The sequence below is a fragment of the Cupressus sempervirens genome, chromosome 1, assembly GCF_028749045.1.
Source record: "Cupressus sempervirens isolate cs-2001-9-10 chromosome 1, ASM2874904v1, whole genome shotgun sequence".
Taxonomy (NCBI): domain Eukaryota; kingdom Viridiplantae; phylum Streptophyta; class Pinopsida; order Cupressales; family Cupressaceae; genus Cupressus; species Cupressus sempervirens.
This window is the reverse complement of record NC_143118.1, coordinates 52,044,158-52,065,623: the sequence shown is the minus strand read 5'-3', so window position 1 is coordinate 52,065,623 and position 21,466 is coordinate 52,044,158.

Below are 21,466 nucleotides of genomic sequence, written 5' to 3'. Positions count from 1 at the left end.
TAATATAAACATGACAACATGATCTAAACCATCTCAAATAAAGAGATAACATGCTCCATATGAACATAATATAACATGTCAAAACTCTAAACACGTATCAAGAGTATATCATGACATAATAAAGAAACCATCCTCACACCAAGGATAACATGTCAAATAAAATCATAAACCACATATTTACTAAGAACTCCATTAGTCCTCAAGATGCAACCATCTCCACACACCATGAAGATAACCAAGAATCCCATGAGTCATTAAGATCTAACTATCTTCACATACCATGAAGATAACAAATGCACTATGCAAATGCCAAAGATGATTCTACAGCAACAAGATCTAAGACAAATCTCCAACATCTGCAAACACTCAAATAAAATATATCAATGCCAAAAAAAACTCCCACTCAACCATAGTATTGAGTCACCTATGGCATCATAAAATCCATCTCTTACATGAAGATCCTCCAGGTCTATGCTCACAACCAAAGTGTCAATACCAAGTGAAAACCAAGATCTCCAAACCACGAAGATACAAACCAAACCAAGAACTAATCCTGCACTGTCACCTCATCACTATCACAAGCTCCCATTAAACCATGTATCCAAGCTATCCATGAAATCGTGATGAAAAATCCATCTTCTAACCATGAGAATTAACCAAGGCATAAAACCATCAAAGAACTCAAAGTGCACATCATGAGCTCCTCAAAAGAAACCAAATAATCATGATCCTCAACCAAGAAGATATACCACCATAACTAAATTAGGAATCCAAACTAATGAAAAACAAGGATGTACCTATATATCTAATTATATCATGCCAAAATTTATGGCACCATGATCACATCCATGAACTAAGCATCTAACTCTCAAAGTGTCCAACCTGTCAACATAAAATAGTCAACAATAATTCTCCACCATGACTGTACTTGGTACCAACATCTCATACCTTCTACATGAATAAAAATCAGCAAATCATGTGACTTAGGGCATAGACAACCCAAATCCAAGCAACCAATCTGAATATGTATCAATAATGAAAGATCAATGGGCAAAGACAACCCATATCCAAGCCATAAATGTAACCTGTAAGTATAGAACACTTACAACACTGCACAACTTGTAGACCCAACAAGTTATCATGCATGTCCAAACCAAACACTGATAACTATATCATCATGAGACCAATCATAAATATGAACTGAGTATACAATGACATCAAATCTTAAATCTCAAAAAATATACAATGTCATAAACTCATGATGTTACCATAGTCAATATATATCATAAATTGTTCAGATCGATATATCACAAAATAAATTATGCCAAACCTGCACAAATTTGAACCAATGTATAGATCTTTCCAAGAGCTTTCATTGACTACTTGATGGCCAAAATCTAACTTCATATGCCTAAGTTATGCCCTAATTTGTGCTCAAAATAAATAACTTCTAACTCGTGGGCTCTTAAAAGCTTAAAAATGTGAAAATCACATAACTAAACCTATACCAAGTTGTAGTGCTCTAAATTAGCTTTCCAACATCTATAAGAAGTCTAAAATTTGATATTCTGAGAGAAATTTATGGTCATTTTACTAAGATAGACTTTTTACCATTTTCACTATGATTTTTTTTTGTGACAAAATTTTCAACAAGATTAAATTTGACAATCATCATGGGCTAAAACTAAGAAACTCTTTCATTTCCTTTGAATGTGGCCAAACTAGGGCATATTATATATCAAAATTTATGAAAATGTTGACCCGAATCCAATGGTGAGGTTTGTTTTTACCCAGGAGGTCATTTCTACAAATTACCCCTAAAAACCTCATTTAAATGAAACATCCAAAAAATCCTTTTGTCCAACAATTTCATATACCCAAAATCTACCAACATCCCATCATAACAGCAAACCCAAAACCCTCAGATCTACACTAAACAACTCATATATCTTGCATGTTCTTTTATCATCTCATGCATTCTCATGGATTCAATCTAGGGTTACAATAATAAAACCATAGCTCTAATACCACTTGCAAGGAAACTTGCAACAAAGAATATAATTGTTTCCACATAACCCATAATAGATCTGAAACAAATATGCAATTGAGATCCACATGCAAGAGAATAGACAACATACCCACAAAAATTGTGACACAAGATATACCCTAGGTTTTTCCCTTAATGAGGGTTTCCCAGGGTATATCTTGTGTCAAATTTTGTGGGTATGTTGTCTATTCTCTTGCATGTGGATTTTAGTTGCATATTTATTTCAGATCTATCATGGGTTATGTGGAAACGGTTATATTTCTTTGTTGCAAATTTTCTTACATTGATAAGACATTGAGTTTGCTTAAATATAAGTATTATTACTCATAAATGTATAAGGGTGTTCAGAAGTTTGTAAGGTATTGTGGAATTTTTCAAGTTGCAAAAGGAGTAAGTCAGAATATTGGATTTTATACACCTATTTTTGTTCCTAAGAAACCTTGGAGTGACATCAATATGGATTTTGTTCTTGGATTACCTAAGACAACAAGAGGGTATGATTCCATACTTGTTGTTGTGGATATATTTTCTAAGGTTGCAGATTTCATACCATGTAAGAAGACATCCGATGTTGTACATGTTGCTGAGATTTTCTTCAAAGAGATTGTTGGATTGCACAATTACCAAAAAGTATTATTTCTAACAGAAATAGTAAGTTTGTTGGTTACTTTTGGAGGACTTTGTCGAAGATGGATGTTGAGTTGAAGTTTAGTTCTACATTCCATCCATGTATAGATGGATAGACGGAGATTGTGAATAGAAGTTTGGGTAATTTGTTGAGATGTTTAGTTGGAGGAAAATTGAGTGATTGGGATATGGTATTAGCACAAGCTGAATTTGCATCTAATAATTCTATGATTAGGAGTACAGGGAAAACACCTTTTGAGATTGTTACTAGAATACAGCCTAAAGGTATATCAGATTTGAAGAATGTTATTAGTGAAGAGAAGAGAAGTGTCGAAGGGGAAGTGTTTTCTAATTTTATGAAGTCTTTGCATGAGGAAGTGAAGTTGAGGTTGGAACAAAGTAATCAAAATTATAAGGAGAATGAAAATAAGTAAAGGAGACATCATGTTTTTGAAGTTGGAGATTAGGAGATGGTTTATTTGAAGATAAACAGATTTCCTATTGGAACATACAGTAAGCTAGAAATAAAGAATTTCGAACCTTGTAAGATCTTGAGGAAGTTTGACAATGGTAATGCTTATTGTTGGTGTACATAAGTATTTACTTATTACACTTACTTAAGTTTACTTAGGTTTATGCATTATTTAATTATTTTTCATTATTTTATTATTTTTATTTGTGAGACACTTAGGAGTTTGCACACCTTTTTGAGTTGTCATGTAGACAACACAAGAGTATGCAACTCTATTTAAGCACATGGTGTCTACAACACTATTTTGCATGTCACACCCTTGTAGGCTTATCCTCTCATCACCGCACTTACTTTCGTGCTTAATGGAGGATAACCCATATCTAGTGGACATGTGTTTGGTTGTATGACACATCATGGTGTTGATTACGAGGCATTCTAAATGTATCTCAAAGGCCTTTATATATAGGCACTCCTAGTGTACTTTTACATTGCATGAATCATGGCATATTGAATACATTGTCATTCTGATCATACTCTATCTCTCTTTGGTCTACTGTGTGCTTGTGTTTGAGTTCTTAGTTCTTGGGTGAATTTTTTTCTTAGGAAAATTCTTACATGGTATCAGAGAAACTTGGAGGTTTTCTCATCACATAGTCGTTCAAGACCATGCTTGCTTCATCACCTCAGCCCAAATCTGGAGTACTGCAAAAATTGGGAGCATCCAGAGCTAGATCTGACCTCGCCATTGTGTCCAGAATGTTGAACCAGTGAAAATTAACTATAAACATGCCTACCTTGGCTCAAAGTTGATCGTGAGGCAAAAAAAATTTGCAAATTGGAACCCAGAGGCCCCGATTTGCATTATGGGTATGGTCTTTTTTGCGGATTTAATTGATTAATTTCAGATCTGCAATTTATTTATTTTATTTTTTCTCTACATTTTTTCCTGTCAGTATATTGCACGAAATTTTTTTGCCCAGCAGCACAGAAAAAAAAATTTAGTAGACCCGAGCAGTGACACCCCGGATCTACGTTTTTTGGAAGGTTTATTGCATTTTATCACAGGGCTTCAACACACATTGGGTGATCGCAGTGGGAAGCACATATTTTTTCAGCAACCAAAGCCGACCAAACCCTCAACCAAATCGGTGGTCAAAATTTTTTGACAACATTTCTCAGTCAGCCCAAATAGCTCAGCAACTAGCACAAAGTCCCTGCACTAGCGGCCTAACCCACTTTACTTTTCATGCACGAGTTCAAACTTTTATAAAGCGCACAAGGCGCACCTACACTACATGTGGGATTAAACCTTCAAACTCTTGGTGCCCCTAAACTTTCCCGCCTGCGCAGTGGGAAGCCTTCCAACTAGGACACATGGAGGCATCACGATGCTGCCACATGGACCAATAAAAAAGTGAACCTATGGATCTCCACTGACACGTGGACTTGTCAGCATAGACCAGCCCATGTCAGTACAGCTAATTTAGCAAACTAGTTGGCAAGACACAATTAGCATCCGAGACTACCATGTCGTCACGTGGAACTCGGCATCTGCCACATCATCCTAGTGCATGAATTTTCTATTGATGTCATCAGAACACAAAGTTAAAATTGATGGTCATTTGACCATCATTTCTAGGCATTATAGAACTATTGTGACAGCTATTTGATTGTCAAATTTAACATAGAAAATTTTGCTCGAGACCCCTCTTCAGATTGCATTTCAGTTTGGCAGCCTGACTTTGCAAGCCCATAACTTGGACATCTAGACTCCAATTCAGGTGCAATTTTTTTTGAAATTGGGTAAATTTCTCAAATTTTCTAGTGATGGTGTTGTTTTCTAGTTTTGGTGCATAGATTTTGCAGAAATTATATTTTTTGGCAACTATACCTACATTTTGCAACTTCAGAAGCTTCGTACGGGCACATCTGGTCACTTTTTAAGTTCTATTTTTTTTGAAAGTGCATATTTTTCATCTACTTTCTAGATCTAAAGTTAGATTCTAGGTTTGTGTGGACAAATTTATCACTTTCAGAATTAGGCCTTCTTTGGCATTGTAAAGCTTTGAGTTTTTTTTAGAATTGTTGTAAAACTAAGCTACAATGCTTAAGTGATAGATTTTGGCCTCATAAGGTAGTTGTAAAAGCAAAATTAGAAAGTCCACTTTGTTCATTTTGACAAGTGGCCCATTATAAACGCACTACTTATAAAGTGCCAACAGCATCTTTTTTGGGGGTGTCTTTTGATTGAGTGAAAAGGGGGTGGGGGGTGGTGTACTATGTTTTTTGTGTCTCTCTATTATGCTCTTTTCATTTCTGCATCATGGGTTTTAAATGTCCTCCTCTAACTTCATGTAACTATTCTACATGGAAAGATATTGCATGGAGTTGATTAATGGAAAAATGATATAGTCTATATATTGATGGTACAATCCCCAAACCTAGTGATGCTAAAGAACTCATTGAATGGAAAAAACAAGACCAACAGGCTTTAGGAGTAATTAGGAGTTGTGTACATGGCGATCTTCTCTTCCACATTAAAAATTGTTCAAACTCTAATGAAGCTTGGGATAAACTTGAATAGTTGTATGGTAAAGAGGATGAAGAAAAGGGATTTTAGATTGAGGATGATCTACTTCTCTTAGATCCTAAGAATTATGACAAAATTCAAGATTACATCATTAAAGTCAATGAGTATAGGGCACTTCTTAATGATTGTGGAAATCCCATGAAGGATGACATGTTGATTCATCATATCTTGAAGTGGCTACCTTCTGAGTACGCCAACTTTGTTTTGAGTTTTAATACTCACAGGTTAACCATGGGATCTGCTTACCAAAAGCCTTCCTTTGAGGGATTTGAAGACATGTTGATTGTTGAACAATCTCACTTCGTGGATTTTGGACTTCTCAAGTCATCTAAGACCAAAGCCTTGGTGGCTAGTGATGATCACAAATCAAGTCAAGGGGGGAAAAGCAACAACAAGAAGAAGCAGTAGAAGCAGAAAACATAATCTAAGACACAACAATCCTCCTCTCAACAAGGTGGTTCTTCTTCAAACAAAAAGGGAAGTTATGAAAAGAAGGACAAACTCTTTTGTGCATACTGCAAAAAGCCAAATCATGACAAGCATCATTGCAAGACAAAAAGAATCGATGAGTTAGAAAATCTACTCAAGAAGAACAAGATTCAAGTGCCAGCTACTTCCAAGGATTCTACTCCAACCTATTCTAAAGGTAAAGGTCAAACACTTATGGAAAATTCAAGTTCTTCTTTGGAATGGATACTTGACTCGGGTGCCTCTTACCATATGGGTTCTTCAAAGGAAGACTTTTCTTCATTGAAGTAGTCAAAGGTGCTACACATCTTTGTAGGAGATGATGCTAAGATGGAAGTTGAAGGGAAAGGACATGTAGAAATTGAAAATGGGCAATTCAAGGATGTTCTCTAAGTTCCAAATCTAAGCTCCAATCTCCTATCTGTTTATTAAATCACACACCTTGGAGATGGTCATAAGGTTGAGTTCCTTCCTGATTCGGTGATGGTGCGAAGTCTCAAAGACGATTCATTGGTATCAGTGGGGAAAGTCAATGATGACAAGAGGCTTTATTCCTTCTCCCACTTTGTTCCTAAGAGTCCTTCCCAAGCCTTGTTGACTCACTCTACTTCACATATCAATTTATGGCATGAGTGGTTTGGTCACCTTGACTTCAGCTCTCTTCAGCAACTTTTCTCTAAACAGATGGTCAAAGGTCTACCTAATATCAACTTTTCTAAGGGAGAGTGTTCATCTTGTTCAATGGATTTGAATCTCAAGGAAAAGTATGATAAAGGGAAGTCTTCTCGAGCTCTAGTTGTTCTTCAGCTAGTTCACATGGTATTAGCAAGACCCTTTGCAATGACTTTTAGCCAAGGCCGCTACATACTCACATTTTTTGATGAATTTTCAAGATTCACTTGGGTCTTCTTCCTTCATCATAAGAATGAAGTGGTTCGTAAGCTTCAAAACTTCAAGACTCATGTTGAACACAAGTCAAGGAAAGCCATCAAAGTATTGAGGGTGGACAATGAGAATAGATATGTAGACAGACAACTTAATAACTTTTGCACAATTGAGGGGATTGATCTTCAAAAGTCACCCGCATTTAGTCTGCACAAGACATGTTGCAACAATGAGGATTAGGACTCTCAAGACCATGGCAAGTTGCATGATAAAGGCCAAGTCTCTTGATCCTACACTAGAAGTTGAAGCCATTAGTAGTGCTACTCACATACTCAATAGGTCTCCTCATCTAGCCTTAGATGGCAAGACTCCTTTTGAGGCATGGTGTAGCAACAAACTAGTTGTGAGTCACCTTAGAGTCTTTGGTTGTCTAGCATGGGCTAACCTATCTTCTAGGAGTTGTAAGGCACCAGCACCTAGGCCTTGTACCTTCATTGGTTATGAAGACAATGTGAAGGCTTACAAACTGATGGATCCAGAGACACATGAGATCTTTGTGGAGAAGGATGTACATTTTGAGGAAAGTTCACTGAGCTTATCCTCTACTCCTCTTCACAAATCATACACAATGGAAACTGATAATGACACTAATGATAGTGCTTCAACAGATTCAGACATGTGGGGTTTTGTCGACAGTTGCAGTAAGAGGTCACATCAATTTAGTCTACATGCTTATATTGCCATAGTGAAAGGTCCATCTCAGCATGATACATCTCATCTTCTAGCTCCAGCTTCACTTGGCTTGGGAGACACACTTGAGGACATACATCTTCTCATTGATGAAGGTGATCCTTCTACAGTTGTTGTGAGGGCTCACTCTAACCCTCATGTCCATTCTCTACATGATCAATCTTTATAGGTTGGCGTGATTGTGGATCCTTATAAATAGCAATTAGTTGAGGTCTCTTTGTCAGTAGAGGAGACAAATGGTTTAGTGGAACAAGTTTAACAGACATCCTTGACTGATCTGCATTCATTCTTTTCAGCACACTTGGAAGGGGTGAACTTGAGCATTAGTACAAGGATACTTGAGCAGGTTTCAGGGCCACCATACATCTTCAGGAGTGTACCTTTGGCATTGTTTGTTCCTAAGGGGAGGAAAACCATTCTGCATTCTTGGACCAACTTCTTCATCAGAGCGGCTTTCACTTGTAGGCATTCTTCTTTTTGAGGGGGAGCCTATTCCGTCTCTCTTCCTTCTCTTATTATTTTATGTATATACTGGATGTATGTCGTAATTGGGGGGGTCTTGATTACTCCATCCATCGATGCATCCTTATTTATCTCTCTTTTTGGGGGAGGTTTTTTCCCATGAGGTTTTCCCTCTTTCCCCACTTTATGGGAGATTTTCATTTTCATTATGTACATGGGTGCCTAATATGGCCTAGTAGTCGGGACCCATTATGCATCTTCATCCTAATTTTTAATCTTAACGGCATTCCCCTAAGTTGCACTTAAGGGGGGGTGTTGGTGTACATAAGTATTTACTTATTACACTTACTTAAGTTTACTTAGGCTTATGCATGTTTTATTATTTTTATTTGTGAGACACTTCGGAGTTTGCACACCTTTTTGAGTTGTCATGTAGACAACACAAGAGTATGCAACTCTATTTAAGCACATGGTGTCTACAACATTATTTTTTGTGTCACACCCTTGTAGGCTTATCCTCTCATCACCACACTTACTTCTGTGCTTAATGGAGGATAACCCATATCTAGTGGACATGTGCTTGGTTGTATGACACATCATGGTGCTAATTATGAGGCATTCTAGATGTATCTCAGAGGCCTTTATATACAGGCACTCCTAGTGTACTTTTACATTGCATGAATCATGGCATATTGAATACATTGTCATTCTGATCATACTCTCTCTCTCTTTGGTCTACTGTGTGCTTGTGTTTGAGTTCTTAGTTCTTGGATGAATTTTTCCCTTAGGCAAATTCTTACACTTATGAAGTTGAGTTCCGTAATGACATGGATATATCTCCTATATTCAATATTGTTGATTTATATAAGTAGCATGAGTTGTTTGATGAAGTTGTTGTACCAGATGATTATCCTAAGAAGCAAATTGAAGAGGTTGAACAGATATTGGATCAAAGATTTGGTAAAAGCACAAGAAGAAAAGATTATTGGGTAAAAGCACAAACCTGTGTCACCTTTTTGTAAAGGAAAAGGCTAACAAATGTATAATTGTTCAATTTCAATGACACAAAATTGGTATTATTATTTTGAATATGGAAATGAAGTAAAATAATGAAATGTGTAGAAATGGATGAAGTTTAGGATTATAATTTTTAATAATTATTTGGAATAAGAATTGATATATTTTTCTAATTTTTATAGACATTTTTTTAGGTGTTGAAAAATGCTAAAAATTAGGGGTCTAGTTCCAATCACAAAACTATATGAAAATAAACTTATTTCCCTTTAATCTCAGACTATGTTATAGATAGCATATATATCTAGAACAATCAAAAATAAAGATCAGCTTTATACCTATATTTTCTCTTTTATAAGGATTGAAATCTCAACTCACTTGAAATCAATAGTTTTCATCTCCCACCACATTTTTCAAAACAAATCTATTCTAACCAAGAGAAAAATTACACATTCTAGAAGAGGAATCTGTCCTCTAGAAGGTCATATAATTTTTAGATTTTTTTGGTATGATCTAATATTTTTTTCTTTCTCAAAACTGACATCTTTTCAAGTGCTAAAATACATGCTTGTAGAATTTTTTAATTACAATATACTATATCTAATTAAAACACTATAAAATCTATATGAGAATATTCTTGACTCTAAGCACTATAAAACGATGTTTACATATTATTAAAAAATATATAAAAAATAGTTAGAGTTATTGAAATACCACTTTTCTGAAATAATTTTATTTCTTTAGTATTTGGATACAAACTAGTATATAACATCCATTTAGTAGACATTTCCAATTGGAAAAGTGTGAGACCATATATAACTGAGCTAGAATGAATTTATCTAAATCATATGTTTTTAAAAAATATATTTTTAGATAGAAATACTCAAATTTAGTCATTCTAATAAGTCAGCCTGAAAGGTGACACAACTTTGTACTTTAACTCTACTATGAACATTTTGTAAAGTGGAAGAACAAACCAGTTGAAGATGCTACATGGATTTCTCAATCTGAGTTAGAATCAACTTAGGTTGTGACACTTGCATGATTCAAGAGAATTATTTCTTGCATGATTCTACATGTTAGTTTCAAGTTCCAGTGGTTATTGAGCTATAGTTGTTGCCAAGTTATTCAATGTTGGTCGAGTTGTTCAGTACTAGCTGAGTTGTCTAGTATTGACTGAGTGCTTTCATAGTCGAGTGTTCCTTCATGCACCATGTGAACCTAATGGTTGTTGATTCTCGATTCCTTCTTTGACCAAACTTGTTTGTGATTGGTTCTTAGTTTGAGTTGACTTACGTATTTAATTTGGATCATGAATTTAATATAAGGATCTTGTCTTGGGATGTGTGTAGACAATTTTAAGGTTAGCCTTCTATTATGCAATAATCTAGAATCTTTTGTAAGTTTTTTTGGCAAGTATAAATAGAGGCATTTAGGTTCAAGTTAGTGATCTCTTATAGAATCTAGATGGGAATGTGAAGTAGAAGAGTTGGAAGTCTAAGTTAAGGATCTGTAAAAGTTCTAAGTCTGGTATTTTGTAAATCTTGTTGGTTATAACCCAAAAGACCTTACAGCTAGGCATGTATGCTAATAATTTGATGAATCAATAAAGTATTTATTATTCTCTCTCTCCTTGCTGTTGTTCTCCAAATGGTTTTGCTTCTATTGTGTTTACTCAACAAGGTGATTAGATAGTAGGTGTGCCTTTGGCCCTAGCTATTCAAATTCCTCCTTGTGTCAATACCATAGAAAATACATTGTAAGAAAGTGTTTCAGTCTCTTCTCCCTCAATGACAATGTAGTATCTATAGAAAGAGCAGAATCATAGGACCTTTAATGATTCATCCTATTTGAATAAATAAGTTTACAACTAAAAAAATATTATCTATTAATTTTTCAATATAAATGAAATTTTTTCTACTTCCAAACAAAATTACTTGGGATGATGATCTCTCAAAAAAATGGAATCTTTGAAAGGCCCCCAAAGGATTCACAAATCTCCAATGGATTGTAAAATATGAACAATGTAAGAAGGCTAGATGGTTGTCCCTTGAGTGGCTGGTTAAAGCTAATTTTTAATGAGGTCTCTATAGATAATCCCAAGATATGTGGTTTTATTTTCTTAATGAAGAATGAACTAGAACTCCTCATTTGTGCTCCTTCAAAATACAATCCCTGTGACAAAGCTAAATTTGAAGCATTTCTCATTGCCTTAAAGTTATGTTTAATCAATAAATTGTTTAACAATGAACTCAAGGTTGATTTTATATATTGTAATTAATGCCCCAAAACTAAAAAAATCTACACAATTGGAAATTGTAGAAGAAATTATAAATCATCAAATTATGACTAGCCATTCAAAGGACTTTATGTTCGGGAATGTGTTCATAGAGGCTTATAAGATAGTGAAGATCCTAACAAACTCCAAATGTTTTTTTTTTTATATAGGTAACGAACCATGAGGCCCAAGGTTTTTCTTAGATTAAAAACCATCTTGATTGGGCACCAAAGAATAGAGATGGATAGGTACCTTGGTTTAGCCCTTACATAAATATCTTAGAGTAATTTAACCAATTTTAGCTCCTATTTCTTATTTCCAAACTTATAGCTTTGTTCTTGATAATTCCTTGTGAATATAGCTTCAAAATTAAACTTGGATATGATCAATTTGTTAGAACAAAAAGAAGTATGCTTCATAATCAAAAATGAAACTTATATCCTTTTTACATTAATTTTAAAATCAAATAAAATATAGGAAAAAAAATCAATAACTGAAAATATGTCACTTATTAATATTAAAATTCCATGATATCAACTAAATTGGCCAATCATACAACTTGCACATAGGCATACAAAACCTATCAAATAAAATTAAGATGTTTATTTTGAAAGTGAAAATTCTAAGCCAATTTTGCTCCAAGAACAAGTGTCTGAACTTACATTTATCATATTAGCTTATCTTATTAGAATCTCTTCTCCATCTTCTCCTTTGTTAGCGAGATTATTTACTCCTCTATTAGATAAATATATTTTATGAGTGTTTCTTTCCCCACACTATTTGGAATTTATATTTATGAGCTTGAGACCTTTCTCGGAGAGTCTTCACTCCCAGGTGATGGTTACTACTTACACCAGATTTTGATTTCCATTCTCCTTTATGCTAACGATGTGGCCCTTTTAGCATCCTCTCTTGAGAGTCTTCAAAGGCTCCTAGATGGTTTGGGTTCCTTCTATGACTTTTGAAAGCTAAATATGAACTTGAGTAAAACTTGGATTATGGTATTCAAATGACTAAAGAGCTCTGATCTACACTTTTACTTTTAGGGACAAAAGATTGAGATCGTCTCTTCTTACACATACCTCAATGCCAAGTTCTTGGGACATCACTTTGGTATGAGGTTGGCCATCTAGCCCAAAGTTAACAAGGGGATGTGCTCCCTTTCTATTCTTGAGAGACAATGCTACAAACACTATTTCCAAGACACGATGTTCAATTATCCTTTCTAGACTCCTTGGTTAGACCGACAGTGCTTTATGGTTCAGTGGTCATGAAGGCACAACCCAAGACAAAATGACAACAATAGGAAAAGGGGAATATTATTATCAAAATTCATATCCTATTACATTTAGTACAACAAAAATAGACTCCACCACATGCCCTATGGGCTTACAATGTTATTAGATTCTAGAGAAAAGCCCTTCTCACAACACCTTCTCCCAAACTCCACCAAAAATTATGTTTACCATACCAGAAATGACCTTAAGTAACCCGAATTAGGTTTAAGGTTAGGAATACATTTTAGAATATGTCATTTGGCATCCACCAACAAAATAGAAGGTTCTAAAAAACATGTTAGAAGTCGATGCAAAATTAGACGAATCCAAAAATGGTAGTCCAACTTTCGGGAGGCATAACTTTTTATTTGGGACTCTAATTGATGAACCATTTACATTTTCAAAAAGCTCTCCAAGCACTTTATATCCCTATAGACTAGCTTTTCTCATCCCCCATTTTTAGGGCCTTTACAAGGTCATTTAGTGCCTCAGATCTGACTTTCAAGTGCTCTTAGAGGGTCTCCAAGCAACTTAGAATTGCATTAATTTTCAAACCGTAAAGCCTTTTGACCTTATTCTTTTTATGGAGTGTTTTAAATTACAATTATAATCATCCATCCAAATTACACCCTCTAACTCATCATAATTATGACTCAATTACAAAATAACCTATTTTCTACATTGGACATATCCCAAGGTGCTCAAATACACTAAACCAGAAAACCAATAGTAGAACTATGAGAAATAGAATCTCTATTTGACCCAAATGGGTATCCAAAAATAAAAACACATTAAATAGAAACTAAAACTAAGCATATTTTTGGATAATATAGGATTGCTCTTACACCACTAGATACTCCTGCATCAGACACCCAAGGTAAATTGAAAAGTGACCCTATCACTTTATAGTTGGTAAAGGAAACCCCAAATGGGAAACTTCCACTGCAAATATCCAGGTTGAATCCTCCACTGGTCATCCTTTCCACTTCACCAGGTATTCTTCATATTGCCTATTTGTGGTACTTTGGCCCACATGACTATCCAAAATTTCTTCAATCTCTTCCTTCTCAGAAGTAGGAATTAGACATGGCTCCAGCATTAACTCCTCCTCTGCACCATCAACATGATATTTTGTTAAGTCTACAATATTGAAAATAGGAGAAATGTGAATCCCATCTGGCATCTCCACCTCATATGCATTTCCTGAATCATGTTTCTTCAAAATTTTGTAGGGACCAAATTTATTTATCTTTATCTTGTTGAAGGTACCTACTGGAAATCGTTCCTTCCTCAAGTATACCATAACTAGATCCCCAACTTGGAACTCCTTATGTCTCCTCTTTTGATCTACTCTTGCCTAATACTACAGGTTCCTCTTGGCAATATGTGCATGTACCTCCTCATGTAGGTTCTTGACATGTTCAGCAAATTCTTCTACCTTAGCACTTGTCCTCTCTCCTTGCTCCATCTTCCTCAGCTCTAGTACAATCCTTGGACTACTCCCATACACAATTTGGAATGGTGATCTACCAATACTATTCATAGAATTATTCTAAGAAAATTCTACTTGTGATAGAATCGAATCCCCATGCCTTGGGCTTATCTCCTACTAAGCACCTCAGTGAATTTTCCAAACTTCTATTCACTACTTTTGTTTGTCCATTAGTCTGTAGATGAGTGCAAAACTAAACTTCAATTATGTCTTCAACTTCTTCCACAAAGTCCTCCAGAAATACCCAACAAATTTAGTATCTCTGTCAGAAACAATACGTTTTGGGAGACCTTATAGTCTCACCACCTCTCTGAAAAAAAAATTGCAATATGCACTGCATCATGAGTCTTGTGGCATGGAGTGTGCCATCTTGGAGAACCCATCAACCACCATAAATATTGAGTCATTACCCCTTTGTGTCCTCGGCAATCCAAGAACAAAATCCATACTTATGTCTTCCCAAGGCTTCATTGTAATAAGCAATGGATAATAGAGAAGTATTTTAACTAAATCCTTTGGTTGTTTGACATACTCAACAACTTTACACAAACTTCTTCACATCCTATGATAATTGAGGCCAAAGATAATGTTCACTAATAATGGCAATGGTCTTATCTTGACCAAAGTGTCCTGCCATCCCTCCACTATGTTTCTCCTTAATCAAGTTCTCCCTCATGGAACTCCTTGGAATACACAATTGACTACCCTTGAACAACATACCATCCTGAATCATGTAATATAGCCACATGGTCCTAACTAGAGTAACAGGTTCTTTACAAACCTTCCAAGCCTTTGCAAAGTGAGGATCCTCAGGGTATAGATTCTTGAGTTCATAAAATCTAACCACTTCAACCTACATTTCTATCAGCAACAATTGTATCCTACTTAATGCATCTACAACCCTATCCTCTTCTATGTTTCAATACAAATGTATAGCTTTGCATGAATTCTACCCATTTCAAATGTCTCTAATTCAATTTACCTTCACTATTTAGGTACTACAATGCCTGATGATTAGTATACAAGAAAAATTCTTTTGGCAAAAAATAATGCCTCCATTTCTTTAAGGCCTAAACTACTGCATACAACTCCTAATTATAAGCATAATACTTCTTCTTTGCATCATTCATTTTTTCACTAAAATAGGCAATAGGTTTACCTTCTTTGCTCAACATAGCCCCAATAGCACTACCACTAGCATCACAATCCACCTAGAACACTTTGTTGAAATTTGGAAGTGCTAATATAGGTTTCTCTGTCACCTTCTTCTTCAAAAATTCAAAACTCCTTGCAGCTTTTGTAGTCTACTTGAACTCTTTTCTATCCCCCCTCATTGTTTCAGTTAGGGGTTCACATATACTACTAAAATTCCTAATGAACTTCCTGTAAAAACATACCATGGAATGACCTCACCTCATTGGTAGACCTTGGAGTAGGCCATTCCAATATGACCTTCACCTTCTTCAGGTCCATTTTGAGACCTTCAACTGATACAACAAACCCCAAATAGACTAACTCCCTTTGAACAAAGCTACACTTCTTCAAATTAATCAACCTTTTCTCTTCCCTCAACCTTTCAATGACATTGTGAATGTGCAATAAATATTCATCCAAACACTTACTAAAAATCAAAATATCATCTAGATAGACAATAACAAATTTTCCCAAAAAATTATGTAGTACCTCATTCATAAGTTGCATGAAGGTGCTTGGTGCATTGGTCAGTCCACAAGGCATGACTAACCACTCATATAGACCCTCCTTGGTCTTGAATGCAGTCTTCCACTCATCTCCCTCTCATATCCATATCTATTAATAACCACTCTTGAAATCTATCTTTGTGAAGTACTAAGCTCCACTCAAGCAGTCCATAAGATCAACCATCCTTGGCAAAGGAAACTAGTACTTGACGGTTATTTTATTTATAGCCTAAGAATCTATACACATTCTCTACTCTCCATCCTTCTTTGGTGCCAGCACTATAGGTACTGCACATGGACTCAGACTCTCTCGAATTAAACATTTCTTCAATAGCTCCTGAACTCATTTGTTTAGCTCCTTAGTCTCAGTAGAAGTCATCCTATGAGTGTCCTTGTTTGGAAAACTAGCTCCAAGGACAATCTATTTGATGATTGATTTGCCTTATTAATGACAACCCTTCTAGAATATTATCAGAGATGACATCTCCATACTCACTTAATAGGCCTAAAACTTCAAGTGGAACTTCACTACTACTTTCCTTATCCTTTCTAGGAATTAAAGCATAACACATATGCTAATGTTTCATGCCATCCAAAAAATTTCTTCCATCAACAAGACATACCCTAGCATTACTGCATACCTTTTTACCCTCCTTTATCAAGGGCTTCAATTTCTAGCGAACTCCATCCTTTTTTAGGGAATATGTATTTGCATGACCATCATGTGTAGCATGCCTATCAAACTACCATGGCCTTCCCAATAATAAATGGTAGACATCCATTGGGATGATGTCACAGAGAGCCTTGTCATGGTAACTCCCAATCTTAAACTTTACCAAACATTGCTCACTAACCAAGACCTTATGATCATCCTACACCCAAGCAGTCTAATAGTGATGGGGATGTTTCTCCCTCTTGAGCTTTAGCTTTGAAACCATTTCTTCTAAAACCAAGTTGTCAGTGCTCCCACCATCAACAATAACATCACAACATTTACCCTCACACTTGCACCTAGTATGAAACAAACTCCTCCTTTTTCCAGGTTCAGTCTCACCACTTAGCAAGACCCTTTCATTAACCAAAACCTCTCCTCTTTTTGCATCCTTTGAATGTGATGACTGTGCATCATCATCCACATGAGCAACCCTTGCTTGACCATCATCTCTCCTATCTACCCTTCCTTGGCATTGAGAGCATTCATAGGCTCGATGACCTTCTTCATTGTAATGAAAATAGGTACCATAGAAGCCTCCTCTTCCTAAACCTTGTCCACATCCTCTACCTCTTCCTCTCTAATCTCCAAAGTTTTGATCATGGGAGTAGTTGAAACCCTCATTCCTTTGGTTTTGGTTGGTACCCACATTTTCATTTTTCTTCTAGTTCTCATTTTGGCCTCCAAATGACCTCCCACTACTCCTTCCTCCTTAATTGTGCCCTCTTTGTCTTCCATCAAACTTTATGTTTAACTTTTCAACTCTCAAGGAAAACTAGTATGCCTCTTCAATGCTAGTAATTCTAACTAGACTTAACTCCTCCTGAGTGTTAGGTCTTAACCCATTAAGGTAATGGGAAACCTTCTCCTTATTTTCTTTTGTATGCCCCACCTTAATAAGGACTCGGTAAAACTCCTTTGTGTATTCCTAGATGGATTTTCTCGCTTGTTTTAACTCTTACATCTTCTTGAGCATTCTTGTAATCAACAAGAATGAACTACTTCTTTAGTTTGTTCACCATGTGATCCCATCTTATGATTTTCTCCTTTCCTCTTCTATTTCTTTCCAACTTGACCTCTTGCCACCAAATGTTGGCATGGCCTCTCATTTTAGCCTTCACAAACTTAACCCTATCAGGGTCCCCAATATCCTCATACTCAAAATATTCCTCTAGCTCATTGATCCAGTCAATCAACTCATCTGGTTTTGGATTTCTTGAAAACATACTGACGTTAATTTTAGGTCTTTTTCTCAGCTTGGAAATGGCTCTAAAAATCTTCTCCTCTACTTGGTTTAGGACTTCTCTGTCTCCTTCCCCTTCCTACACAATATTTCCTTCTTCTTCATTTTCCTCCTCACTTTCGTCACCTACGAAAATATTCATCCCTCTATGGATCTCCTCTTACAATGCCTAAACTTGTCTCTAGAGGGTTCTAACCTCAAGAGGAACAACTCTAGCCCTTCCACCATGCTCTCTTCATGGAGGCATCTTTTCTCTATCTACACACTCAGGAAAACCTGCTCTGATACCACTTGATAAAGGGACAACCCAAGAAAAAATGAACACAATAGGAAAAGGGAAATATTATTATTAGAAGTGATATTCTATTACATTTAATACAACAAAAATATACACCATGACATGCCCTATGGGCTTACGATCTTATCAGATTTTGGAGAAAAACCCTTCTCACAGTACCTTCTCCCAAACTCCACCAAAAACTATGCTTACCATGCCAGAAATGACCTTAAGCAACCTAAATTAGGTTTAGGGTTAGGAATAAATTTTAGAATATTCCATTTGGAATCCACCACCAAAATACAAGGTTCTAGAAAACATGTCAAAAGTTGGTGCAAAATTAGAAGAATCCAGCAATGGTAGTCCAACTCTCAAGAGGCATAACTTTTGACCCGAGACTCCAATTGATGAACCGTTTACATTTTCAAAAAGCTATCCAAGTGCTCTATATCCCTATGGACTAGATTTTCTTGTTCCCCATTATTTGGGCCCATAAAAGGCCATTTAGTGCCTTAAATCTAAATTTGAAGTGCTCTTAGGGGGTCTCTAGGTAACTTAAAATTGCAATAACTTTCAAACCGTAAAGCCTTTTGATTTGATTCTTTTTGTGAAGTGCTTTAAATTACAAGTATAAGCATCCCTCCAAATTACACCCTCTAACTAATCATAATTATGGCTCAATTACAACATAAGCTATTTTCTACATTGGCACATATCCCAAGGTGCTCAAAAACACTAACCCAAAAAACCAATAGTGAAACTATGAGAGTTGGAATTTTTATTTGAACCAAATGTGTATCCAAAAATAAAAACACATTAAATAGAAACTAACACTAAGCATATTTTTGGGTGATACAGGATTTGTCCTTACACCACTGGATGCTCCTGCATCAAGCAGTATAGGGACCATCTCTTCTTGACTCAGATTGGGCCTCTATTGAGCATGTTCAAACTCTACTTCTCTGACGTATTATTAGGAGCCATAGATTCATCACCTATGACATTATTATGGTAGAATTCGGGACTCATCCTTTCAGACTAGGTGTCATTTTTTAATCTCGTTTGGTTTCTTCACTGGCTTTGTAGCCTTATGGATTTTGTGAATGGTCATCATAGATATGTTTACTTGGCCTATTTCTCCTATGTTGTTATTTTGACCTTGGATCCCTCTGCTAGAGGCTAATGTTGGTACACTCAGGTGACCTCTTTGTCGAGCTCAATAGGGATTGATATTGACCATCTCCCTTCCTTCTATTTTTTATTGGATGCTCCTACTCATTTCCTCATATCACAATAGTAGCTGAATGGGTGTGTTAGGATAGACATTTCCAGAAAGTATATCACTGCAAGCTAGAGTAACTCAGTTGGGGGGTTACATCTTAAGATGGCCTTTTATGTTGAGCACTTCTTAGTTATCATTGATGGGATTATTACACAACCTAGCTACTTGTTACGGCATTGGTGTCATGCCTTACACATCTCCCTTGAATCTTTTAGAGTTGGCTCCCATCGGTTACGGATCCATACTGATCATCATATGGGCAAAGATGATCGGATTTGTTGCTTGTTCTCTTTGTCTAAGGCTGAGACTAAGACCCATTTCATCTTCTATTGCTCGTCCTAGTATGGGATAAGAGGGAGATTATATTGTCTTTTTAGAGAGTGTAGTTCCCTCATGGATTTCTTTACATACATAGATCAGAGGTGTCTAGTGCTCTATCTCAGGGAGGCAATGCAGTTGTGGGACCACATGTTATAGTGCTTGACCCCCCAGAAGGCCTCAGATCAGCCCCTTATCACCACCTTCTTCTCCCCCTTGTCTCTGACACGAGGACTAAAGCAAACCTCTAGTGCCTCTAGTATCCCCATGGCTTGCCACTCCAGATCAATGAGACCCATTACCAGGTTTATTACTACTCTTTAGCAACACTACTCTAGTAACTCGCAACGATAGACCAGAGTTCCTTCCTACCCAAATCCATCTCGTTCGGTGTTGAATTTCTTTTAGTAGAGAAATGATCCCTAGTTCTTGCCTCCTTGTTAGATCCTTTTTTGCTTTGTTTCTTTTTTTTCTCGCTTGCTCTTTCCCAGACACCATTTGGTGTCTTGTTTCCCATTGCTTCTTTGGTTGTATGCTCTTAGTCCCTTAGGCCCTTGGTGGTCTTTAGTTGGACATTAATAGATTTATCTTATCTTAGTTTATCTTTAAATTGAATTGATCAACAATGGTTAGGGAATATTCAAGTTTAGAGTTAAAGATCCAGTTTGGGGCATCTCTTTTTCTTAACGCATTTAGGATAATTTGTGAGTCTCTTTCAATAACTAATTTGTTAATACCTCTCTCTCTCATTAGATTTAAGTCTTCTAGAAGGGCCTTTGGTTCAACTACATTATTAGCCATTACTCCTAAAGGTTTGGCATGTTTAGTTAGGCATGACCCAATATCTAAATAAATAATACATCCTAAGCCTGTTGATCCTTGATTACCTCTAAAGTCCCCATCAAAATTTAACTTTGATCATCTTGCAGAAGGAGGTTCCCATTTACATTCTTTCCTAGAGATCTTATTAGATTGTATGTATATCATTGGTGGATTAATTAGTTTAAGTCATTTTTTATACATATTTGCATCCCAGTCTAAAAAGGAACCTTCCTCCTTATATGATTTTATGAGATTATTGTTAGCTACCTCAAAAATACAAGCCCCCAATTTATTAAAAAAAGGACGTTAGATCCATATTTTCATTATTAAAAAATCTTCTATTCTTTTCTTTCCATTAATCTTATAGGAGTATGGAAGGAGATAGTTTCCATAAATTACTATAGACCTTAGAACATCCATGTTTCGACCAAATTTTTAAATATATATAATTAGGGAATATCATTTGCCAATTTAATTTCTTACATAACCAATACAAGCATTTCTTAGCAAAGGGACAGTCATAAAGCAAGTATTCAGAAGTTTTAGATTCTTTTTCACAAAGTGGACATCTAGCTGGCCCTTCAAACCCATCTTGGAAAACCTATATGTTGTTAGAATTTTCTTTTAATGAGCAACCCAAAGGAAGATACCTGCTTTCGAAAGACATGTCAAATCCCAACATAGATTAAGAGGGATGTCTATCTTATCCCATTGTTGAGGATTTATTATCTTTTCAAACTCCAAATATAA